This window comes from Culex quinquefasciatus, chromosome 1 (genome assembly GCF_015732765.1).
Source record: "Culex quinquefasciatus strain JHB chromosome 1, VPISU_Cqui_1.0_pri_paternal, whole genome shotgun sequence".
Lineage (NCBI taxonomy): Eukaryota > Metazoa > Arthropoda > Insecta > Diptera > Culicidae > Culex > Culex quinquefasciatus.
The window spans coordinates 126,366,725-126,394,099 of record NC_051861.1 but is presented as its reverse complement, the minus strand read 5'-3'; the positions used below and the strand labels follow the sequence as shown (position 1 = coordinate 126,394,099).

The window sequence follows — 27,375 nt, the reverse complement described above, 5'->3', positions numbered from 1 at the left end:
GTTCTGCGTACACTTTTCTACATTCAAAAGTCTATAAATGCCAAAGTCGAATCGAACAAAAGGAGTTAGGATAAGGTTATTTAGTAGTTTTTCGGCAAAATTTTCCTAGTGAAGCATTTTGAAATGCTCAAATTTGTTCTCCGGATCAGTTGTACAATGAAAGTTTTTTTTTTATTTTGTTTAAAAAATCATCACTTTTGAAGTGATGTAAGTACATGACAAAGTTCACCGTGTACATACTTCTGACAATTTGAATATGTGAGTCATGGTTCGTTCGCTCTTTTCAGTGAACCGGCTCTTTGAGCGGCTCGCTCTTTTTTGTCCACCTTTACTGCCGATTTTTTTCCGGGAGAGATCCGGAAAGAAAAGTTCAAGAAATGTTTGAAAAGTGATATATTTTAATAACAGGGCTGCCAGTTTTTTTTTTAATTCGTCGTAAGAGACTTTAAAAAACCTATCTAAACAGAAAGAAAAATTCGGTAGTAATATTTATGTAAATTAATTTTAATTTGAAAATCTAACCAAATTTTACTAAAGTAAGGATATTTTTAGAAAGGGTTGTGAGATCTTCAAGAAGCCATTACACTACCGCAAACAAACAAACTCGGACTTTTTTTTGTGTTTGACAGTTTGCCAAATTCGCAAACTTGTTTGCGGCAAACTCGCAATCAAGGCAAAATGTATGCAGGCTGACGTTTTTACAAACCAAACCAGGCAAACAAACAAAGCAGGCAAATTGGCAAAAAGTGCTAGTTTGTTTGGTTGTTTGCCGTAGTGTAAAAGCTCCTTTAGTAAGGGTGGACAAATCATTTTGCACTCATTTCTTTTATTTGGATTCATAACATCCAGCAATAAAAATATGTTTCACGTAAGTGCTACTAACATTAGGCAGTGCTGCCAGATCATCAAACTTAAATAATTGAGTAGGCATTTTTGACCGATTTCATGTCTTCGGTAAAGTTGTTAGTTAAGATTAAAGACCATGAAAAAAAAAATCTAAACATAATTACTTGCCTTCATCCATAATATTGAAAAATTGGCAACCCTGTCTCAAGTTATGACCACATAAGAGATATTTTTGTATTTTTTAAGCCGGGTCTCACTTATCTGTATGAAAAACTATTTCCAGATCAATCATCCGACCTATCGATAAATAGGTTAACCAAAGGCCTTGAAAGCGATTCCAAAATATTGAAGATCGGGCAGCCCTGTCTCATGTTATGACCACTTAAGTAATATTTATGAATAAATATATTTTTTAGGCGAATCGTATTATTGTTATGAAAGGTATGTACAGATCAATCATCAAACCTATTGTGGGATAGCTTACTTCAAAACCTTCATAACGAGTCTAAAATATTGTAGATCTGGCAACCCTGTCTCAAGTTATGACCATTTAAGTCAGAGGTGATCAAAGTTTTTGAAGGCCTGGCCAAATTTGAAGCTCGAATGAGCTTGAGGGCCAAATTTACGAAATAGGTTATTTAAAAAAATAATTAACGTAATTTTAATTTAAAAGTCTAGCAAATACATCTATGAGTTGATTTTTTTTGATTAATGTAATCTTTAAAAAAAATCGCTTATTGAAAATAATAGAAAACAGAAAATGGCATTTTCTAATGGTATTGTTGATTTTTTGTTTAAGGTATCTGAAAAACAAATAGCTAAATGTACTTGTGTTTTCAATTAAATTTAAACTTTTTTATTTGAAAAAATGTGACATGTAATCTGAACAATTTAGGTAACGGCGTAATTTTATCTATAAATTAAGTGTGACTGATGAAAAATTGTTGAGAGCCAAAACTTCAACATTTTAATGAAAAAAAAAATTAAGAAATAGTTTTAAGCGGATGTAATGGTAAATTGCAATCATTATTTAAAAAAAATAAAATAAATAAAATTCGACAAAAAAAGCATAAATAATCCTAAACATGCTCGAAAGATTCTAAACAAAAAGGAAAGCATTTTTAATAGAATTCAGATTGCTCCTAAATTTCCTTTGAATTTTTTGCAATTTTTTGAAAAAATATTTTGCCCCTGATTTTTCGACACAATTTTCAATTATGGTGGAGGGGAGGGTTGGTCGAAAAAAGCTTTGTAAAATGTTTGCAACAGGCTTATTCCTCCAATGTCAACATTTTATCTGCCTGAAACAGATGGTAGTCAATCAGATTCGTTATCCAACTGTCATGGGTTGGAATCCCGAGGGAAGGTTTCTAAGTGCAAATTTAGTTTTACGATCAGTTTATAAAAGGGTTCTTATGACTTTCAAATTAATGTATTTTCACAATTTTTACCTAAGTCTAATTTGAATGTTTTATAAATATTTCCAAAAATGTTTCATGAAAGTTTTGACGATATTAAGTAGTTTCACTCACATTATAACGTGTGAAATTGTTTTGATTATTAAGATTTTTGAACAAAATATATGTGTCCTAAAATGGGATCAAAATATCGATAATTTATTAGCTTTTACTTACAAAAAATAAAAAAAGCATAAACAAGTTTCAAATAAACTTTAATTTTGAATAAGTCAACGGGCCATTTTACATAATCATTCAAAATAGGTCCACAGGCCTCAAATAATCACCTCGCAGGCCACGTTTGGCCCGCGGGCCATACATTGAGCACCCCTGATTGTAGTGATATTTATGTAATATTTTGATGCCGGATCTTTTGGCTGTACAGTCGACTCTCTGGCTGTCGATCTTCTTGATATCAATATTGCTCCATCTGTCAACTAATTTTTTAGTCCCTTCAAAAGCATGCTTTGATTTTTGCGTTGTATAATTTGATACCTCCCGCTTGGTCCTTTCAATATCGACACAGAGAGAGTTCACTGTAGTTGGTTTTGTACCAACAATAATGTTTGACCCATTTTTGACAAGGAGTGAGAAAGGCGTCAAGCTAAATCAAGGCATAAAATTGAGATTGAGATGTCAAAAATCTGAAATTTTGTTGAAGTGCACCTTTACGTTTAATAAGAAGAGAGTTCTAAAATCTAAGAAAAAATTGTGTAGAAATAAAAAAAAACAGAAAAATAATTAATAATTAAAATATTAAAACAAAAAGTTGGAATGTTTAGAAAAACACCAAGTTGCTACAAACAACTCAATGAAGCCCCACTGCATAGCATTGTAGTTCGGATGGCACGTCGTCGATTTGTAAAAACACACTTTGAAATAGGCTTGAAAAATCATATAATTTCAATATTTTTCAAGAAGAAAAAAAATCTTCAAATGCGCTTTTGAAATTTTGTGTTTTTTCATTTTTTTTTTTTTTGTAAAAAAAAAGTACATTAGTGTAAACACTTTGGCAAGCCACGCTTCCCAAAGTGTTTACACTAAGCCCTGCCCAAGTTTGTTCCAATTTGAAACTGACTCGGCATAACTTACATTTTTATTCCATTTTTCCCTGCTGCAACATTGTAGCAAACTTTTCCAATAAAATGCGCTCCCTACAACCCTTCCCCTACCCTCCCTCCATTAATTTTGCAAAGAAATTTGCAAGAAAAATGTGCTGCTACCATGATTGGTATTGGTGTTATTTATTTTCGTTTTGTCAACACACCCCGTTGTCGTCGTCGCCGTCCCAGCGGCTACTTGGATGATTGTCACAACAACAACAACTACACCGAAGGAAATCTTGGGACTGAGCAAAATTAACAACAAGACCCTCATCGTTTCCATCGGCTGAAACCGGCTCTCGTGTGTCTATTTGTGTGTGTGTGTGTTTTCATACATTTTTGCGCAAAACTCGGCTCGCTGCGCTGATAAGAAGAAAACGGAAAGAAAATAATAATAAAAACACCGATGCATATGCTGGCTGGCCTGTCAACATTCCAACCGTACACACAGGACAGAATCTCACCCGTTTCCTATCAGAGTGTGAGCAAGAAAAAAAAGAAGATTGTGCAAAAATGAAAGAGAGCGAAAAGAACTTGCTCGCGACTCGCGCGCGCGACTGCTTGGATGAGAGCAAGAAATGTTTGCAAATTTTATTTGCGTGTGATTGCTATTTTTAGCGTTTTGTTGTTTTTTTTTTTCGACGTGTTGATTTGTTACAGTGTGCGCGCCGGTTGATACGCGTTGCGCGCTTGGGGAAGTGTTGATTTTACGAGGTTTCATTAATTTCAACTTTAGTAAAAAAAAATGATTTCAAGCAATGTAAATAATCACAAAATCTTCAACAAAAACCCAAAAATTTCCATAATTTCAACATTTTTTTTCTACAAACAAACACGTGCTCTCAATATCGTCTGTTCAAACATCACCACTACCACACCAACACAACGCCTCCTTTTACCGTGCACAGATTTATTGGACCTGCTGCTGTCTATTCTATTACGGCCCTGCCGCCGACTCAGGTTAGTAATGTAAACAAACGAATGTTTTCTGGTTGGCAGCGCGCACTCTCCGGAGATAACTATCCAAGTTGGCTATGAACAAAAAGTAGGTGCAAGCAAAAGTGACTTTGTGACCGCAATATATTTTCCTGCCTTTAAAGCCTGGAACACCGGATTGTCCGCAACGGTTCGTCGTTCTTGCATACAACCCCGAAATTGCATGCAAAGTCTCCATGCAAACTTTGGAGGAAAAAGCCGTTGGGCACTGTTAAAAAAAACAATGTGCACTTCAAGCTTCCCTTCGAATTAAGCATGCGCAGAAATTTGGTTGGTCGGAGTCATCGGTATCTAAGAAAGTATTTTCTGATCGCATTGGTGTCTTCGGCAAAACTGTAGGTTATGATCAAATAGGTACACGAAAAAAAAAACTCCGCATTTTTAGTTCACGTATTTTCTTAAGTTCTGGAGTTTTTTTTAAAGGTCCAATAAACCAAATTTTCAGTTTTTGCTTCTTGGGTGTTTTTTAATACCCTGACTCAAGGCGGTAGGGCGTAGGTAATTTAAATATTTTTGTATTTTGTAATTTAAACCGTATCAAAAAGTGGTCAAAGAAAAACTTGTAGGAAATAGGACGGGCGCTCTGAAAAAAAATACACTGAAAGAAAAATACACGTCACATCCATGAGATTTTTAAATTTAAAAGTTTCAAAGTTAAATTTGAAGGTGATGAAGGTGATTTGCTTTCGTTCAAAATTATTGAGGAAGTAGCCTAAAATGTTACAAAAAGACTCACGAAAAATGCAAGATGGTTTATCTCTCCTAAAAAATACAAAAATCATTTACTTAAACTGTTTTTTTTTTTAAGTGATCTAAACGTCCAAATTTTCAAAAACCGATAGTGGAAAACGATTCCTCAGACAATTTTACATAAAAGTCTCCATATTGATTATTTCCCTATGTCCAATCCTGAAGATACAGCGGTTTTGAAAATAAAAATGTTGAAAAAATAGGTTTTTTGATAATTTTTTTGCGATTTCTAAAAGACAGATTTGATTTTTTAGTCTCGAAAATATTTTTACCGGAAAGCTTGTCCAATTTTCTATAAGTTTGCCTTTGAAATAACATTGCATTTTCAATCCCCAAAAGCAAATTTAATACTACAATTTGATGTAATTTCAATGTCATTCCCGATAGGAACGGTTCATCCAAAAGACCGGAGTTTAAAAAAGAACCGCGGTTCTTTTTTTGTGAGACATGGTTCGCTTGCTCTATTTTGTGAACCGGCTCTTTGAGCGGCTCGCTCTTTTTTGCCCACATCTAAATGTAAAACCTGGTTAAGAATTATCGTTTTTTTTTTAATTTCAAACATTTTGAAGTTTCATTGATACATGTAGAAAAACACAAAATTTCATATTACAGAAAATTTATTTTCAATCTCTTAAGACATATTCCGTGTGCATGAAGAAGCAACATTTTGGAATTTTGCATTTAAAAATATCAAAAACTAGCTTTTTTTAAATGAAAAAAGAAAATCATTTTTATCTTTTTTTAAATATACATTTTGAAAATCGGCCTTCGTCAAACACAACACGGAAAAGAGTTCTATCCAGTATTTAACAATTCAAATTAGCTGGCATCAAATTGGTGAAACAGTGATTTTTTTTGGTTGAATCAGCTAAAATAACAGCTAAAACCTAAGGTTCAACAATTTTTTGGAGGTGTGTTATCAAATATAATATTGGAGGACAAAAGAGAAGCTGTTCAATATATCAAAAATATATGGATTCCATATTAATTGTTGAACATTCAAAAACTCTGCCCCTTTCAAACTATTTTATTTAGAAAAAAATGTAATATTTTTTATTGAATTTATTTATTTATGAAATGACGAAAATGGCCAACAAATACTTGAAATTTGCAAAAAAAAAAATCACTTAAAACTTTCATTGATAAAAACTTGGAAAATCAATTGTAAACTATTCAGAATCAAGGTTGGTAATCGATTTCTTTTAATTTAAAAATATCACAAAATTCCGTATACAGGCCAGACTCAATTATCCGAAGACCTCGGAAAATTTCGAATTCGAATCTTTGGATAATCGAACCACGAAAATATTTTTTTTTTCTTTTTTTTATGGTCGAGCTTAGGTATGACCGTAGGAAACTACTCTAAAATTATTTATATTTTTAAAATCTAAGATGGTGGCCAAAATGGTGAAGACAACAGATTTAAAAATGCCTTTTTTAATTTAAAAGGTAATCAAACATTTAAATTTGACTAAAATAAGTTCGCAGAACTCGAATTAGATGTTGAAAGTAAGAAAATAAAAATAAAAACATGAACAAAACATTTTGTTTGGTGTCATGATTCGATTATCCGAAGTCCTGTACAAATTTCGGATAATCGAGGCTTCGGATAATCGAGTCTGGACTGTATTTTGAAATTTTTAAAATTTTCATAATTCGCAATACGAGTACCAAACGAAGCTCAATTTTTGTATGCTTTTTTACTTATAATAGAGATTTTTTTTTTGTAAAATACTAAAAAAATTACAAAAAAACGTACTTTTTCGAAAGATTTAAAATTTTCATAATTTTCAATATTATATGGGTACTATCCGAATTTCGTTTATTGTTTTTTCATTTTTTTACTTTTATCATCAAATTCGAGTTCTGCAACCCCTTTTAGTTAAATTTGAATTGTTGAATGCCTATTAAAATAAGAAAATGTATTTATTCAAAATTTTATCAAGACAACGAAAACTTTTTTCTTGATTTTTTGAAGTGAAATTTTGCTATGGCCTTCTTATAATCGAGTCGGGACTGTATTGGAAAAAAGGCACTTTTAAATTTAATATTCAATCAACCGTTTAAATTTAGCAAAAATGAGGTCACAGAACTAGAATTTGATGTTAAAATGATAAAGACAAAAATTTTATAAAAAAAAAAGATTTTTTAATAAACTCAAACATGCTAAAAATTTTGCATTGATATCACTTGATTGCAAATTTGGATTTGAAATTTCCTTTTCTCTTTTGACCATTTTTCGATAAGCTAGCAGAGAAATCTATTTCCTTAGTATATGTGCTTGAAAGGCAAAAATTTTTGTTTTCGAATTCGTGGCATAATAAAGCTTATTGAAAAGTTATTTAAATTAGGTTTATTTTTTAAAAACTTCTTTTACTCAATAAATATAAAACCGCAAAACGCACCGCACGCCGTCCAACATCCGTCCCACAACAACACGTTTTATTTTTGCGCAGTAACAATACTGCTAGTGAGAACGAGTCGTTGCGCACATCATCACCGCCAACAATACAAACACACGACAGGGCGAGTCAAAATTACGTCGTCGTTCGTCAATTCCTCAAAGTAGTAGAAGTAGATAGATTAGAACGAAGACAACAAAAAAGCTGTCACGGGGGCTCGACGACGACGAAGACAATGTCCAAAATAGAACACAGAAAAAACATCATGAGCAAGTCGTGTGTGAAGTGGAGAGTTTCAAAATATTTTTATTTTTTTTTATTTTTAAAATTTAGCCGGTGCGACCTCACAAATACACTGATACAAATGAGCACGGATTTGTTCAAGGACGAGTCGTATTTTTTTTTCTGGGGTTGCGATTCTAAGATAAGGAAATTTCTTTTAATTTGATATTATTAGTTTTTTTTTTCTAAATTTCTAAACCAAAATAGGGATCTTTTACCCTATTTCGCTAATCCAATATTGTACCCTTTTTTGCTGCTGGCCGGGGAAGTAAAACCGGCCTTCTTATGACACAACTCCTCCAGAAGGGGTTTATTTTTTGCCAAGAAATTTAAAACTTGAAGAAAAAAATAAACTCGTCACATGGAAAGGCCTTCATGTCGTGTGTCGCTTCGTGCAAAAGAAGGAGCGCAGTGCTGGCCGGCGGCGGCGGCAGCCGAGCTAAAAAACTGAAAACGTGACTTGGGTCATATCATCATACACACTCACAACTGAATCTAGTTGATTGTTGTTTTTCGTTGCCCTGTTGTTGATGTTGGTTTGACGGCAGCCGGTTTGTTTTGCTGCTTTTTGTTCCAGTCGCTCTATTTCTGCCTGGCTTTTGTTATGTGGGTATGAAGAAGCATTTTAGTACTTTGGCTAGATTGGTTGAATTTTCAGCAAAAACGTCAAAATTTAGTTGATTAATAGTATCTTTCATTGAACGTTGAGATTTCAACCACTTTGAGGGCGTTCTTTTATTAAGTAACGCAAAATATATTTTTTTACCCCCTCCCCCCCTCTCGTAACTAAATTTCCAAATAATTTTCAAAAAAAAAAAATGTTTGAAACGTGAATTTTTATTTAAAACAATAATGCTGCCAAAATTGTTATTCAATCCAGATTGGCATGCAATTAACCCTACACGCGTGTTCAAAATCATTCAGTTTTCGTCAAACCCGAACCTTCTCATAAATGATTAAATGGGGCATCTGTCAGATTTTAGTGAATCACTAAGATCTGGGTAAATATCACTCAGTTTTCATTGAATTCTGAGTAAAATTCACTCAAATCTTAAAGATGCCCAATTTACTTATTTCTGAGTAGGTACAGTTTAGCCGAAAACTGAGAGATTTTGATCGTACGTGCACAGATAAAATTCCGATAAAACTTGGCCGGAAAATGGCATTTTTTCTAATTATTTTTTGATAGCTGGAAAATCCGCCTTACTGTATCTAATGTTTATGCCTTGCACGAAAACACGCTTGTGACAGCTGAGTAAGTCAGCATTTTGGGAAAATTATTTCCAAACGAGGTCTTCTGCAGAGTTGTAGGTGACGCGGAGAACAATTCTGAAAAAATAGTAAGGCCGTTGCAAATATTTTCAAAGTAAATGTTTATTTTAAAAATATTTGCAACGGCCCCCTCTAAAACTTTTTTTTTGTAAACTTGGTGTTTATGCCAAAAGTTAAATTTCCAAAACCGGTACTTTTTTAACCATTTTAATGTTTTAAGCAGGGCTGCGGAGTTGGGTCATATTTCAAACGCCTCCGACTCCGACTCCGGCTTTCTCAGATTAGCTGACTCTGACTCCGACTCCGGCCTACCAACTCTAGCCGACTCCGACTCCACTTGTTTTTAAACGTTTCAAAAGTTATTTAACTATTATTAGTTAATTATTATTAAAGCATTGATAAATCGGATTACTTAAATACTCTCTAAGCGTCATGTTTTTCTCAAAAAATAAGTTAAGTAAAAGTAAAATAAAGTAAATAAACGGAAAAAAATTTCTAGGCAACAAGTTTCATACGTTATGGAAACAGAAATCAAAAACTATCTTCAGTTTTAGAGGCATTTTGAGAAGAACAGTTTTGTAAGTAAATTTGAATTTACTTGCATAACCTCAAATTTTTTTCAAAGCTAATAAATTTAAATATTAAATTGTTATTTTTGAATGAATAACTAAAAAAAATCTGGCTTTAATGATCTATTGAACATTAAAATTCAATTTGCTCACTTTCAGGCTGACATTTGTAAGAAGCACAGTGACATGCACCTTGTTTTTTAAATGACAATTTTAAACGAAACTTTTTGTTTGTTTTTTTTTTGTTAAAACGTACATGGACATCACGCCATGGCTGAAGGTGATTATTATAGCAAATCAATGTATCTAAACAAATTCTTCGTGGAAAGGACGCTTAAGATGTCCTTTTCAAATATCTATTACATTGAAAATATTTTACCCTGGAATTTTTTTATTTATATTAAAATTAAAATTTTATATACTTTAAAAAGGAGGTGCACGATACTTCGTGAATCTTCACCTAAAACGAAGCTTTAAGGATGATCTAGCGCCTCCATCAAAATATATGAAAAAAACTTAAAATATAATAAAAAACAAATATCCACAAGTAAAATATTTTCTGGGTCACAAATATTTAATTTTTTTAAGGTACATTGATTTGCAATGATTATCACCTTCCGTCATATTCGCGTAAGACATACAGTATGAGAAAATTCGTACCAGTTGATAATATTTTTATTCTGTGTTTTTTTTTTTTTTATTTATAATATTTGAAAAATAAATTAAAATCCTATATTTTGCTCCATACATTTTTTTATTAGTTCATTTTTGTACTGAATTCTTGAGATTTGTTCAACGATAATTTGCAACGATATCAAAATAGTTTACCTAAAATCAACATCAACAATCAATGATTATTTCAAATTTGTTGCAACTTCTTTTGACATTTTTTGTTGGTTTATTTTTTTTTAAATGCAACACTTTGGTTTTCTTGTACTCACTAATAAACAAAATGCGCATGTTGAGTTCCAAGTAAGAGATTATTATTATCGTTGATTATTTGTTACAAAAGTTAAACCGTCAGTGACCCTTTTTCGATCTGCAAAAACAGTGATTACTATTTATAATCTTTTTATGTACCTCGTATTTTTTTTCCTAAAAAATGATTTAACTTAAAAACTCTAAGGGTGCCTACAGAGTGGACGCTACAAGCGATGCTACAAGCGATGCTACAAGCGACGCGACTAATTTGATAGACCAAGCGACTATACGCGACAACGCGCGACTGGATTTTTGCCCCAGAGTGGACGCGACTAGAAGCGACTCCAAGCAACGCGACTGAAAGAAGCAATTTCGATGCAAACATAATATCTTTTGATGTTAAATGCAGTATTTGTTGTGCTCTAGTTCCAGAAATGGTTCTCCGAAATAATTTGATGGCCACTGGCCACTCCAGAACCGATACTGAATGTCCCCCGGGGAACCACCGAAGAGGCCAATATCTGATCAGAGCAAAACCTGTCATTATTGGAATCTTTTTTTTTTCATTTTGGAAGGACATCTCAGACATGGACAACCTAAATAATTGAATAGCCACTGGCCACTTTGGAACCGGTTCTGAATGTCCCCCAGGGAACCACTGATATGACCAGTATCTGATCAGAGCAAAACCTGTCAAAATTGGTATTGAAATTCTTTATTTTAGAAGAACATCTCAGAAAAAAAATATTTTGGAAGTACATTCAGAAAATTTAGATTGACCTGGCCACTCCGGAACCGGTTCTGAAACACATAAATTTAGAAATTCAAAAATACAAATACAGAGCAAATGTTTGCTAACTGAAACGAATTCGAATTAAAAAGCACTCAAACGTTATAACCAGTTGTCAAACTGGCTTTGACATTTCAACCCCATTGTTCGACGATATCCGAGCACGTTGTTTTGCTTTTTAATTATCCGCACAATCCGTACTATCCGGATATTTGTAACAAAACATAGGGACCATCCACAAACCACGTGGACACTTTTCTGGAAATCTCAACCACCCCCTAGGTGTCCACGTGGTTTGTGGATGGCCCCATAATAGTTTTGGAGATTTTGCCTAATATTTTTTACTTTAATCATTATCTGGGGTGGATATGGTAGAGCACCCAGAAATCGCCATGCTCCAGTATTCACCCACTTACAGAGTTTAAACTGTGTTTAACTAACTTATACAATTTTTGGATAGAATGCAGGTACTTAGCCGGGTCCGGTGGCGCAGTGGTAAGCGTGGTAGCCTCTCACCCCAGTATGGCCTGGGTTCAATCCCAGACGGACCCGGTGGCATTTTTCGAGACGAGATTTACCTAATCACGCCTTCTATCGGATGGGGAAGTAAAACGTCGGTCCATTAGCGTAAAAGAGGTTTTGAGTGACTCACCACACATAACCTTCGGACGCCTAGAAATGAGTAGAAACTTGCAACAGAGCCCACAAAAGACCCGGGGGTCGTCAAAGTGGATTGCTTTTTTTGCAGGTACTTATTTATTGATTTCCAACACTTGTCAAACCTGAACTAATTAATTTATTCATGAAACTGGTAGAGGGGTAATTTATGAAACTTGTTTTATGCAAAAATTGATATTTTATATCGAACTAACACAGCGTTGCTCAGTGGGTCAAAGTATCTCGAAAAGATTTTACAGACTTTTAAAATTTTATTTACTCCACTTAAAATTTTTGCTTTGAAGGCATAGTCTACCTTATTTTTAAATATTTTTTTTTAATTTTTAAATTTATAAATAAAAAAAATAAAAAAAATATTAAAAGAGGAGTAAAATAATCAAAAGCTTAAAATTTTCAAAAAGTTATAGGTTTAGAACATAAAAATTAAAATTTTTATCAATGATATACAAGAATTAAAAAAACGAAGAAATTATAATTTCAAAAAAAATTAACTTTTAAAATCAATAATTAAAAAAAAATTAAGTACATTCAAATAATAAGAAATCTCAACGTTTCGTACTCCGTAGTTAATTTAAGAATTTAAGAATTTAAGAATTTAAGAATTTAAGAATTTAAGAATTTAAGAATTTAAGAATTTAAGAATTTAAGAATTTAAGAATTTAAGAATTTAAGAATTTAAGAATTTAAGAATTTAAGAATTTAAGAATTTAAGAATTTAAGAATTTAAGAATTTAAGAATTTAAGAATTTAAGAATTTAAGAATTTAAGAATTTAAGAATTTAAGAATTTAAGAATTTAAGAATTTAAGAATTTAAGAATTTAAGAATTTAAGAATTTGAGAATTTAAGAATTTAAGAATTTAAGAATTTAAGAATTTAAGAATTTAAGAATTTCAGAATTTAAGAATTTAAGAATTTCAAATGTTTAGATTTTTAAAATTTCAGGTTTTAAAATTCTGTAGAATTTTAGATTGATGATCTCGATGATGATCTGTTTTCCTTGAGAATTAGTGACGGCTTCACCTGGATTGCTTACTACATTACCATATTAGTCCTACATTTTTACCAATGAATCAAGATTTTGCATTGTGTCCAATGTCCATACAAAAATGTTTTCAAAATACAAATTCAAAAGACGCTTACTGAAAAGTGTTCTGATCGATACGATTTCTTTGACAAAGTTATGCAGTCCAGCCTCGATTATCCGAAGGTTTCTATGGGACTTTGGGGTTCTATGTGGACTTCCGATAATCGTATCAAATTTTTGTTTTGTTTTTTTTTTGTATTTTGTTACTTTGAACAAATTTAAGTTCTGCAACTCCATTTTATTAAAATTCAAATGGTTGATTGTCATCCAAGTACATTTTCCTTATGAACGCCATGGACCATTTCCGAGATGTCCTTCCAAAATGAAGAATTTTGATACCAATATTGACTGGTTTTGCTCTATCTGGCCACTTCGGTGGTTCCGGAGTGGCCAGTGGCCACCAAATTATTTTGGTGGACCATGTCTGAGATGTCCTTCCAAAATGAAGAATTTCGATACCAATATTGACTGGTTTTGCTTTGATCAGATATTGGCCACTTCGGTGGTTCCCCGGAGGACATTCAGAACCGGTTCCGGAGTGGCCAGTGGCCACCAAATTATTTCGGTGGACCCTTTCTGAGATGCCCTTCCAATATGAAGAATTTTGATACCAACATTGACTAGTTTTCTTCTGATCAGATATTGGCCACTTCGGTGGTTCCCCGGAGGACATTTAGAACCGGTTCCGGAGTGGCCAGTGGCCACCAAATTATTTTGGTGGACCATTTCTGAGATGTCCTTCCAAAATGAAGAATTTCGATACCAATATTGACTGGTTTTGCTTTGATCAGATATTGGCCACTTCGGTGGTTCCCCGGAGGACATTCAGAACCGGTTCCGGAGTGGCCAGTGGCCACCAAATTATTTCGGTGGACCCTTTCTGAGATGCCCTTCCAATATGAAGAATTTTGATACCAACATTGACTAGTTTTCTTCTGATCAGATATTGGCCACTTCGGTGGTTCCCCGGAGGACATTTAGAACCGGTTCCGGAGTGGCCAGTGGCCACCAAATTATTTTGGTGGACCATTTCTGAGATGTCCTTCCAAAATGAAGAATTTCGATACCAATATTGACTGGTTTTGCTTTGATCAGATATTGGCCACTTCGGTGGTTCCCCGGAGGACATTCAGAACCGGTTCCGGAGTGGCCAGTGGCCACCAAATTATTTCGGTGGACCCTTTCTGAGATGCCCTTCCAATATGAAGAATTTTGATACCAACATTGACTAGTTTTCTTCTGATCAGATATTGGCCACTTCGGTGGTTCCCCGGAGGACATTTAGAACCGGTTCCGGAGTGGCCACCAAATTATTTTGGTGGACCATTTCTGAGATGTCCTTCCAAAATGAAGAATTTCGATACCAATATTGACCGGTTTTGCTTTTATCAGGTATTGGCCACTTCGGTGGTTCCTCGGAGGACATTCAGAACCGGTTCCGGAGTGGCCAATGACCACCAAATTATTTCGGTGGACCCTTTCTGAGATGCCCTTTCCAATATGAAGAATTTTGATTTTTTTATTTTTTATTTTTTATTTACAATTTAAAATTCATTTCGAACCATTTTGCAATTTTTTAATTAAATGTACTTTATTTATTGCATTAAACAATTCTTCTGCTCATTATGTTCGAAATTTTGAATAGCGAAAAGCTGAACAAAACATCAGAATCAATTAAAATCGCTTGATTTGCAAGCGACTGACCTCGGTTTGCACAGGTCGGTCGCGCGACCAATTTGACAGTTGCTTGTTCGTCGCTTGTAGCGCAGCGAAAAATCGCTTCTACTCTGAATAGGCGAGCGATTTCTGCTGGCCGCAAATGAGTCGCGCGTAGTCGCTTCGCCTGTCAAATTAGTCGCGTCGCTTGTAGCGTCGCTTGCAGCGTCCACTCTGTAAGGGCCCTAAGACATTCGCTATCGGGGTAAAAGATGACTTTGTGTGTACTTTTTTCAGAAATAATTGGATGAAATGTGGTCAAATTTGAATTGAAAGGGAACATAAATATAGTCTGACTGCATAACCAATATTTTTTTTTGAATTATGATACTACATACTTGGTTAAGAGGTTATCATTTAGTGATTATAGTGTAATAACACAATTAGAGCTTTTCAATCACAATAAAAAGCTTCAAATATATAATGGCATCTGATAAATCAATTAAAAATATAAATTGTTTTGTAAATTATGCTGTTATATAGGAAATACTGAACAATAAAAAAAAACATATTTTTTGTTGAATTTAAGATAACTCCGGCTCCGACTCCGACTCCGGGTTATCATAAATCTTCGGCTCCGACTCCGACTCCGGGTTATCATAAATCTTCGGCTCCGACTCCGACTCCGACTCCAGCTCATAAAATTTAGCCGACTCCGGCTCCGACTCCAGCTGTCGAGTTTTGACGACTCCGACTCCGACTCCAGGTCCCCAAAAAGACCCGACTCCACCGACTCCGGCTCCGACTCCGACTCCACAGCCCTGGTTTTAAGGTTTGAAAAAGCCAACTTTTGAGCCACAGAGAAGCTTAAAAAAATGTCAGAGAAAGGATTTTAAGAATAATATGATTTTCAAAACTGTTCAAAATACAATCTGATTTTGTTCTCGAAAAAAAAAAATGTTTCTAAAGTCGAAAGATTTTATTTTATTTTTACACATTACATTTGTTTTTTTTTTAATAAAGTTTTCTATCTATAGAAACTTCAGGTTTAAAAAAAAGAAACTTCAGGGCAAAAAAAAATATAAATATTAAAATAACTTGCCATAGTTTCAACATTTGCATGGAAAAAGTGTTTTAAAATGTATTTTACACTAGTTCAGTTGTTTTGCAATAATAGTTTTCAAAAAATGTAAAATTTGACGAAAACAAAAACTTTAGCGAAAAAGAAACTTTAGCGATAGTAGACATCGAAAATTTTCAAAATTTCAAAAGATTTTTAAATCCACCCAAACATGCAAAAAATGATTCTAAACGCAGGGGAATTCATTTTAAATTTACTTAAATTGTCATCAAAATATTGAAGTTTTTTGAAAAAAATATTTTTTTGTCCCCTGATTTTTCGGGCACAAAAACTTTAAATAAAATTTGTACCAGCCTAACAAAAAATGTGACCGTTTAGCGCAATTTTAACACAAATTTGAAAATCATGCTGGTCTGGGTAATTCGTAAATGTCGGAAATAATTTTAAAAAAATATTTAAACTTAACATTCTCGGCTATTATTTTTATTGAGGTAAAAATCAACCTTAATTTAAGAAATTCTCTACGAAAAAGGTATTGGTGAGGACTATTGAGAAAAATAGGCACACAAAAAAAATATTTGCGATTTTTTAGTTACCCTTTTTTCACAAAAACTAAATTTCCCAAAATAAGTATTTTTTTTTTTTTGATTTTAGAGATTTTTTGATATGTTTTAGGGGATAAAAACTCGCAACTTTTTGAGCCAAAGATAAGTATAGTAAAAAAATCTGACGCCCAGCTATAATTTTTTGAAAAAATAGTGATTTACTTTACAGTTTTTTTATAAAGCCCCGTTTTCAAGATATAGCCATATATAGATTTTAGCGAAATATTTGCAGTTTTTCGATTTTTAAAAATAGCGACCATGAGTAACCATTTCCGAAAAAAAATTTGAGGGGTTCAGAAAATTTGCTATAGAATTGTCTAAGAGACATTGAAGATTGGACCTCTGGTTGCCAAGATACAGTGGCTTAAAAAAAAGAAAATTGAAGTTTTCTAAGTCTCACCTAAACCAAGGTATGTATGTTAGATAAGGTAAGGCGAGAATTTCCAGCTGTCAAAATAGAAACTCGGATTTTATATGGAGATTTTGAGAAAAGTGAAAATTTTACCATTTTTCGTGCAAATTTTACCGGATTTTTTTCTTGTAGAGTTATTAAGCATACCAAACTAAACCGAAAACCGCGTTTAGCTGAATTTATTTTTTTTGAAAAAAAAATATGTGTTTTGAACGCGTATTTCTATACAGTTTGGCATGCTTAATCACCCCACAGAAAAAAATCCGGTGAAATTTGCTCGGAAAATTGTCAAATTTTCACTTTTCTGAAAATTTCCATATAAAATCCGGGTTTCGTGCTAACTATTTTGACAGCTTGAAAACCCGCCTTACCTTACTAATCTGCATACCTTGCACCTAAACAACCCACAATTTTCTAATGTCGATAAATCAGCACCTAATGGTCCGATTTTCAATATTAAAACATAAAACATTCGTGAAAGTAAACGATCTTTTCGAAAACAATTTTTTTTAAACCAAGACTAACATTTTGAAAGGGCCAAACATTCAATATTATGCCCAAAAAAATATATAACGGGAAATTTTCATTCCGTGTATTTTTTCAAAGTATCGAATGAGTCATACATAAATGCACAAATTTGTATAACTTAATCTCACCTCCCAGACCCAATGAAACCCCTGATGACCAATACCTACAACTTTGTCGAATTGATGTCTTCGACAATCAGAAAAAATCTTCAAAAGAAACAGACTTTCGAATATTTAAGTATTATTTTTGTATGGACTGTTGCCAATATTGTACAGAGATTTGTATGGGTGAACAAATGACACAAAATGACTTCTTTGGTTATAAGAAATGCCCCCATTTTTTTTGGTAAGTAAAAAAAAATCAGACTAAGAATCCTCCTGACCAATTAAGGGCATTTAAAAATAATAGTTTAAACTTTTATTTGAAATTGGTAATGTTGCTATTTAGGAACAAATGCTTGCATGTTTTGTATGGACAATGTATATATAATTAATTTTGAAGACATTATTATCTATTCATCAAAATGCAACAGAATCAAGCAAAAATTTACTTTTATCAAAACAATATTTTGATAATAGAGAATTGGCATCATTTGCAATTTACTTTGATTTGAGTTTTAATTCAATATTTATAAACAATGCGAACATAATAAGAAAAAAATTGTTTAAAATGTGCAACAACTTTCCAGAAACATTTTAACTGATGCTCAATCCTAAAGCAAACTTTTGAAAATTTTCTAAGCCAATATTTTTTTAAATATTCTAACCCTACAAACTTTCCTTTGAACAATGCTTCAACAATTTGCATTAAAGATTCAGTCAGACTGACCAAAAGTCAGTATTTAAAACGTGAACCCAAGATTGCATCACGATCGCGACGCGACAGGTGCGGCCGGCCTCGTGGGAAGTGAAAGAGAACCTACTAAAATAGCCAGACACTAGGTCCCTCCCCTCCACCCTTCTTACCCCGCCCTCTTTCACAGACAACCACCGGTAACAACCACAATTATGCTTTTCTGTGTGCCAGGCCAGCCAAGTCGACGTGGAGCTGGTGGTATTGGTGGTGGCACCGATTTCATGTGCGAATAAAATATAAAGTGCGCAAAATTATGTAAGCGTGTAAAAGAGCGATAAAGAAAAACACGACGACGACGACGACGACGAAAACATGGGCAAAATTTGCAAAAGACCGGTTGGGGAACGTGAACCCTGCTGTTGGTCTCTGAGAGGAGGCCCCACAGCGAGTGAAAGAAAGACTCTTTTTTTTGTGTCTTCTTGCTGTTGGCTATTTACATTGCCGGTTGGGTGGCAACAGTAGCCACTTTTCTTCGGTTCTGCGATGGTTTTTGTAAGCAGACGGTACGGCAAATGTTGAAAGAAAATTCAATGAAGAATTCAATCAAGAAAAAAAATCATGTCAGAACACGATAACTTCATAGCATCACAGCTCGGGTGGCACGTCGACGAATACTAGAAATTTCGCAAAGTAAGAACCAAGGCGTGTTTAGTCTTGAGCTCTGTTGCAGTTTGACATCGGTTTTGGAAGAATTGTATAATCCAAGCACCTTCTTGGCATCGTTCCTGTGGTGGCACCGTCGGAAAACTACTAATGACATTGTTAAAACAGCTAAAATATTGCTAGTTTTTTTGAGAAACCGTAAAATTTCAATTAGCCTTCCACACATTCCGCAACCGCACATAAATCTAGATTACTTTTTCAAAACCACCAATGCGCCATGGGTTTCCTATGTACATAGGACCTTTTGAAAAAGTAAGCGAGAAATCTCGATTTAATCGACCTTAATTCGAAACGCCACACTTCCTTCTTCCAACTCAACTCTTTTTCATTAGCAAAAGTGTGTGTGTGTGTGTGAGTGTGCAAACAATTTAATTGTTTGTATGTTTATTTCCCCCCGAAAAAAAAACCGCGTGTAATTTTCGCCTCGACATCCAAACCAAAAGGCCGGGCGGCAGGCCCAATCGCGAATCCGACGACGGTGAAGCCAGTAGGCGGCGGTGAAGGCCAAAGGGAGGCGCACCTAGCAACAGTCCGTCGACAGACGATCGGGGAGCAACCAACGAAAGCAGGTTTCATGTTTATAAATCGGCCGCGGAGAAGAAGTGGAGAAAGAAGACGCGAGAAACAACAACAACAGTACAAAACACACCACGCTGACTGAATAAGCTCGCAGCGGCTTTGCCGGTGTTGGTGGAACGCGGCACCGAACTACACTCACACAAAAGTACCGAGAAAAATAAAAACACACCAAGTTGGCGATTGGATAAATACATTCTTCCGACGCGAACCCCCGACAAAAACAACAACAAAAACAATTAAAGGTACTCTTCATGACTAGAAGCGCGAAAGAGGTGGAGAGGGGAAAGGAACGTCAGCGCAATAACATCAAAGTGTGCATTTGTATGAGTGTTTTAGACGGCCTCAACCAGAGTGAGAGAGAGCGCGCAAAAATGGTATGCGGGATGGTGTACTAAACACTCTTAAAATATCATCAAGTAAACACGAAAAGTGCCGAGTTTATCTGTTTCTCAGATATTCTCTTCGCTGTGCCGCGACTCGTGATGATGGTGCCCCGCTTAGCAGAAAGCACGTGGATTTGGGTTGGACTTGGTTATTTCTCTGAAACCCTATGAAACATTCAATATATTTATAACAATGAGGCATTTTACAAAACTATTTTTGATCACTTTTGACGTTACATAGCGTCTTACTGAAAAATACTTGGAGATGTATCGATTTCGATATTTACTAAATTAACAGAAATTATGTTATCCAAAGCCATTCTGGTTATGTCTGCTACTTTGACCTGTTATTAACTTTATTTTTCACGCAGAATATCAACAATTAAAATGTCAAGCTTTAGGCAAATAATCATATATGTAAGCCAGCGAAACAATAAATCGGTACGGTATGTCCACGCATCCTTCTTGCTCTCTTGGTTTCCGAAAAGATAAATATTTATATTCCAATCTGACACCACTGGTTCCTAATTTGGACCCATATCGGTTAGCCATGGAGTGAAACTTTCGCAGCTGTCGTAGTAAACTACAAAACAAATGGACAGAACGTTGTTATCAAACTTGTTTTAATTACTATTTTCTCGCAAAAGGTAAAATTCTTTTAAAAAAACGCGTTCTTATTATGTTGTTGATATGTGCGCAATTCTCTGATTTTGGCCATCCGATATTTGAAGAAGCAATTTTGCATCATCAGTTTGTCCACATCCTTTTCCTTACAATTTTGGCTACTGTCCATACAAAAATCGTATTTTTTTTTTATTGATTTGGTGTTTTCAGAAGGTTGTATGCATATTGGACTACAGAAAAAAATGATACACGGACAAAAGGATGATTTTTAAAATCACTTATAGTCACTAAAATTTTTTTTCGGGAAAACCTTTTTTATCTTGTGTTTTTTTTTTTAATTTCATTTAGGGGGGAACATAAATGTTCAATGTATTTTTCAATTTACATACTCAGTGAAATTTTGATAAACTGTTCCGTTTTCAATGTTTAAAAAAAGTGCCCATCTGGGGCGCCGACTCTGGGGGGGGGGCACGGTACTTTTTGCCCCCCTTAAAATTAGGCAGGGGGGGCAGCCCATACATTGTGCCCCCCCCAGATATTTTGGAAGAAAAATATTCTTATTTTAAATATTACAAAAAAAAAATCACAGGAATAATTGAAAATAATATTTAAAACTGAATTGGAATTGGATAGAATTCTTGTAAGCAATCTGTAAAATAGTTCAAAAACATTTGTTGTTTTCTAAATCGACAACGTTTCATCTATACTACTGCGCTCTCTTATGCAAACTAGGAAGGAAAACCAGCAAGCTTAGTATACAAGAGCAAACTTACGCAAACTCTTGCCAAAACAATCATCAAGTTTTCAGACGCAACATTCTGCGATTTGCCATTGTAGATCAGGATTTAGCGAAAATGAACTGAAACACTTTTCAAAATGGTCATTTGATGACAGCTTTATATTTAAAAAAGTGCTGATAAATTCGATATTTTTTTGAGTAATTTTAGGTAATTTTTTTCTTGATTTCATTTGATTTCATTTTATTAAAAACCGTATGTGTATCTTTTTGGTTATTCGTAAATTCTTAAATTCTTAAATTATTAAATTATTAAATTCTTAAATTCTTAAATTCTTAAATTCTTAAATTATTAAATAATTAAATTCTTAAATTCTTAAATTCTTAAATTCTTAAATTCTTAAATTCTTAAATTCTTAAATTCTTAAATTCTTAAATTCTTAAATTTTTAATCTCTTAAATTCTTAAATTCTTAAATTCTTAAATTCTTAAATTCTTAAATTCTTGAATTCTTAAATTCTTAAATTCTTAAATTCTTAAATTCTTAAATTCTTAAATTCTTAAATTCTTAAATTCTTAAATTCTTAAATTCTTAAATTCTTAAATTCTTAAATTCTTAACAAATAAATTGATGTTAAATTTTAGATTTTTTTAAACATTGATTGTTATTTCCAAATTTCTGATTTTTTAAATTTCTGAATTTCAACTTTTGATTTCTTAACATTTTTAAGCCATGAGTTTTTTTCAACCCTAGGGTTTGTTATAAAATTTAAAATTTTGGAATATTTATTTTTTTCTGTTATTTTTTTCTAAATTGCAGATTTGAAAAAAATGTTGTTTTTTTAATGTGTATTTTCCAATTTCTAAAGTTCTAATTTTTTGCTTTTTACTTTTGTTTTCATTTTTAAAATATTTGTGTTGTTGAATTTTAAATACCTGATCATTTTTATTATTGACTGTTACTTCTGAAAAATAAGTGAGAATATGCCAATTAGAAGGAATTCGCCTTCCAAACATATAAAAAATTCCCCCAATAAACATTCTCAATCACGTTTTAATAAATTATCTTTTTCAAGAAAAAAAAATGGATTCCGGATGAAAAAAACTCTTATCACATCGTAATATTCAAATTGGTAAAATTCGTGATATACAATAAACTTAAACATCAAATCGCCACTCTCACCTAACGATTTCGGAAAAAACCGAGCCCCCCCCCAACATTATGGACTAGTCGGCGCCTCTGGTGCCCATGTTAGCCCATTTTTTTAAAAAAAAAGATCTGTGACCTTTGGATGCTGAGATATGGCTATGGAAAACATAGATACAATTTTGGAAAAATATTTTTTTCCGTGTTGCCTAATTTGTTCACCGATCGAAAGGAAAAGAAGAATGAAAAAATATCATTTTCCTTTTTTTTTATCTTTGTATGGCCATATATCAGTAACCAATAGCCTTTTTCAAAAAGAGCAATTCTCTGAGATTTCGGTCATTCGATATTTTTTGTATTTTTTAATCCAGCTGAAACTTTTTTGGTGCCTTCGGTATGCCCAAAGAAGCCATTTTGCATCATTAGTTTGTCCATATAATTTTCCATACAAATTTGGCAGCTGTTCATACAAAAACGATATGTGAAAATTCAAAAATCTGTATCTTTTGAAGGAATTTTTTGATCGATTTGGTGTCTTCGGCAAAGTTGTAGGTATGGATATGGACTACACTGAAAAAAAAAAATTATGCACGGTTAAATAAAAATTGGTGATTTTTAATTTAAGTTTTTGTCACTTAAACTTGATTTGCAAAAAACACTATTTATATTTTTTTTTATTTTTTTATATGTTTTAGAGGACATAAAATGCCAACTTTTCAGAAATTTCCAAAATGAGCAAAAAATCTTTGACCGAGTTATGATTTGTTGAATCAATACAGATTTTTTTCAAAAAATCTAATATTGGTCGCACAAATTTTTCAACTTCATTTTTCGATGTAAAATCGAATTTGCAATCAAAAAGTACTTAAGTGAATTTTTGATAAAGTGCACCGTTTTCAAGTTATAACCCTTTTTAGGTAACTTTTTTGAAAATAGTCGCAGTTTTTCATTTTTTTAAATTTGTGCCCATGTTTGCCCACCTTTGAAAAAAATATTTTTGAAAAGCTGAGAAAATTCTCTATATTTCTCTAACAAAGTTCAATGTTGATACGACCCATAGTTGCTGAGATATTGCCAGGCAAAGGTTAAAAAACAGAAAAATTGATGTTTTCTAAGTCTCACTCTAACAACCCACCATTTTCTAACGTCGAAATCTCAGCAACTAATGGTCCGATTTACAATGTTAAAACATGAAACATTCGTAAAATTTTCCGATTTTTTGGCGAAAAAAATATTTTCATAATTTTAAATCAAGACTAACATTTCAAAAAGACCAAACATTCAATATTACGCAATTTTGATATGTTAGTCTTGGTTTAAAAATTTTTGAAAATATTTTTTTCGAAAAGATCGGAAAATTTCACGAATGTTTCATATTTTAATATTGTAAATCGGACCATTAGCTGCTGAGATATCGACGTTAGAAAATGGTGGGTTGTTAGAGTAAGACTTAGAAAACATCAATTTTCCTGTTTTTTAACCTTTGCATGGCAATATCTCAGCAACTATGGGTCGTATCAACAAAGTTCAATAAAGCAAAATGTAGAGATTATTCTCAGCTTTTCAAAAATATTTTTTTCAAAGGTGGGCAAACATGGACACTAATTGAAAAAATGAAAAACTGCAACTATTTTCAAAAAAGTTACCTAAAAATGGCCTTAACTTGAAAACAATGCACTTTATCAAAATTTCACTAAAGTACATTTTGATTGCAAATTTGATTTTACATCGATTCGATTTTTTGAAAAAAACAGTATTGATTCAAAAATTCATAACTCGGTCAAAGATTTTTTGCACAACCTGGAAATTTCTGAAAAGTTGGCAATTGATGTCCTCTAAAACATATCAAAAAATTAAAAAAATTAAAATTGCGTTTTTTTTTTTGCAAATCAAGTTTTAGTGACAAAGAATGAAATAAAAAATCACCAAAAAATTTTTTACCATGTATGATTTTTTTTTTCAGTGTAGTCCATATTCTTACCTACAACTTTGCCGAAGACACCAAAACGATCAAAAAAAATCCTTCAAAAGATACAGATATTTTTGATTCGTTTTTGTATGGCCAGCTGCCAAATTCGTATGGAAAATTATATGGACAAACTAATGATGCAAAATGGCTTCTTTGGGCATACCGGAGGCACCAAAAAAGTTTCAGTCGTATTAAAAAATACAAAAAAAATCAAATGACCGAAATCTGAGAGAACTGCTCATATATACAGATTTTTGACCCACGAAATCAAATAAAAAATGTGTAAAATGTGAGCCTGATGAATATTCACCAAAAAACTGATGAAAATTCATCATTTTCAATCATTTTTTGACACAAAATTTTTCGCCATTTCCTGATGAATATTACCATATTTTTTTTTTCTGTGTAGCCAGTGCCCTCAGGAGTAATAACAATGATCTTTGTAAAAATGGTCATGTTTTTAACATAACAACCGTAACTTCACGCAGAAAAATAAGGCATATTTGAATCAACAAAACGTTTTGTTGATTTGAAAATCATTTTTTTTTTGTTGAATCAACGCTAAACGTCAAAGCAGCTTTTTCGAAACAACAAAAGACTTTTGTGGAATTGAAAAAATCAAGGTTTGTTTCAACGCAAAATCGGCGTTGATTATATTCAACAAAAATTTTCTTGATTCAAACCTCGTACAGGCTGATTCTACAAAACATTTTTCTGCGTGTTTTTTTTTCAAGGTATTTTTTTAAGACTGTCAATTTAAATTTCTTAAAAATGTCTAACAATACCAAAATTGAAAATAATTTAGATAGAGCTAAACAACCTACAGGGCACCAAATCGCACACAATTTTGCAAACTTCACCCACATGCATTCTCACGACACAGATATGAGCAACGAGCAGTGTAGTCATATTTTACCCAGTTTTCATCCAAACAAACACGCACATCCACCACGAACCAAGCATGAGCTTGATTGTTGTTGCTGTTGTCGGATATTGTGCAGCGTGCGAAGAAGAGGTGCTGCTCCCGGACCACTTTTACACACAATATCCGTCGCTGGCGCGCGCACAGAGACACACAGAGCGATACGACGGTGCCGAGATGAGTGTTGTTGTATATATTTTATTTGTTTATCACCAGAACCAGCACCAGGCCCGGCGGAACACAAAATGGACCCCGTCGGCGTTAAGCCTTTACTTGTGGTGGTGCAGAGAGGTTGTGGGACCCGAGCGAGCTATTGTTTATTTTGTAAACAGCCAACATCGAAAGGGGGCCCCAATGCGTAGCGCTAGCTTAATTAGTTGGTAAAAACATTGAAAACTGGTGATTTTCTTTGCAAAAATCAAGTAAAACGCGTGTCCAACATAAATTTAGCACCTCTTCTCCACTTTTCATCACTTGTCGCCGTCAATCAATTATAATTAATAGGGGTTTTCCTCGTTACTCACCCAGAGGCGCTCCACCAAAGTTGTTTTTCCTTCACCGAAATTGCAAGGACTTTCCAAAATGTCCTTCCCGCAACACTTTTCCGCACAGTTCCTTCAAAAATACACCAGAATCTTCCTCTTCACGGGGTGGAAAACAGCCAACGAAGTACACACCGCGCACCGCACCGAATCGAATCGACCAGGCCAAAGATCGATACCAGGCAGAGAGCAGCTCTTCGGAGCAAGTCGTGGTAGTCGTTGTTGTTTTGTTCTTCGCTCTCTCTCGCGCGCGCTCTTCTCTCCCGTTTTCCGCACCACACCAACAAGCACACAGTATGCCTTGTTTTATTTGGATGTTTTTCTCGGCGAAATTTTCCCGCACCAGGCAACCGCGAAAAGTAGGCTGTTTTTCCTTCTTTTTTCACAGGGGGATGAGTTCTTTCTCTACTACACTGCTAGCGCTTCGAATGTTTGTGTGTGACGATGATGATGGTTGGTCCTATTTTTGTTTTGTTTATGTTGTTTTTTTCTTCTCCCAAATCCAACTATATTTTTTCTTCCTTCACTTTTCTTCTGCTTCGCAGACTTTGACTGTGGATGGAGAAAAAACAGGCCATTAGACGCAAACATCCAATAAGCTTCTGGTGTTGTGGAAAATCTAGTAGGCTGTGTGCTGGGACGACGATAGGACAAGGACCTGCTCATTTGGTGCAAGGATCCAAGCCAACTTTGTTTGTGTTTGTTTCAAACTATACACAAATTTTTCCAAAAACGGAAATTTGCTGCATTGTTTTTACCTATTTTGTGAAAACTTACGAAGATAGCTGTTTTGTTTTTTTAAACCGGCCAGCCCCATTCCGTAAAGTTTGTCGTAAAGATGAGTCGTTGAAAAGGTTTTGAATTTGATAATAATAATGCAACTGCTGAATCTAAACGGTTTATTATTTTTTATTTTAGTTGCAACATCCGGAATCCCATTATTCTTGAATGAACATTTTACGGAGTGTAAGTTTTACCTGGAAAATACGTTTTCCCGAAAGTATGGACATGTAAATTATCGAGTTATTTTCATTTCTTTTTTTTAATGTGATAATATTTTGAAATGAGTAGCTAAAAGGCTATCAAAAACTCAAACTTGACTAAAATGGGGTAACAGAGCTCAGAATCAATGTATATATTTTTTTTCAATAAACCAAAGGTCAAGTTTTTGCTTTTTGGGTGTTTTTGAAACCGACTTGAGGCAGGGGTATTGAAAAACACCCAAAAAGCAAAAACTGAAAATTTGGTTTATTGGACCTTTTTTTCAAGAAATAAAAAAAATTAAGAAAAAATGTTATCCGAAGTCCCATAAAAACTTTCAGATAATCGAAACATCGTACAATCGAGTCTGGACTGTACCATAAATTCTTTTTTTTTCTAATTTTTGATATTTTGTTTAGGGGACAAAACCAAAAATTTTGAGCCATAGCCATAGTTTGGTCAAAAAATTTGCCGCCGGGCAATTTTTTGAAAAATAGAAATTTTAGTCAAATTTTTTTTTTCAAATTTGCAATAAAAGAT

General features: G+C 33.6%; 1 protein-coding gene across 3 annotated transcripts in view; it reads right to left on the bottom strand.

The window, feature by feature from the left end:
* LOC6035103 (forkhead box protein K1) overlaps positions 1 to 27,375 on the bottom strand; it is a 51,929-nt gene that overhangs the window by 17,246 nt on the left and 7,308 nt on the right. For 2 of the 3 annotated variants that reach the window (XM_038251390.1, XM_001845287.2), the window contains exon 2: positions 25,837 to 26,406. The exons of the other annotated variant lie outside the window; for it this stretch is intronic. The gene's annotated coding sequence lies outside the window, so the exon portion shown is untranslated. The remainder of the gene's footprint in view (positions 1 to 25,836; positions 26,407 to 27,375) is intronic. 3 annotated transcript variants of the gene reach the window in all.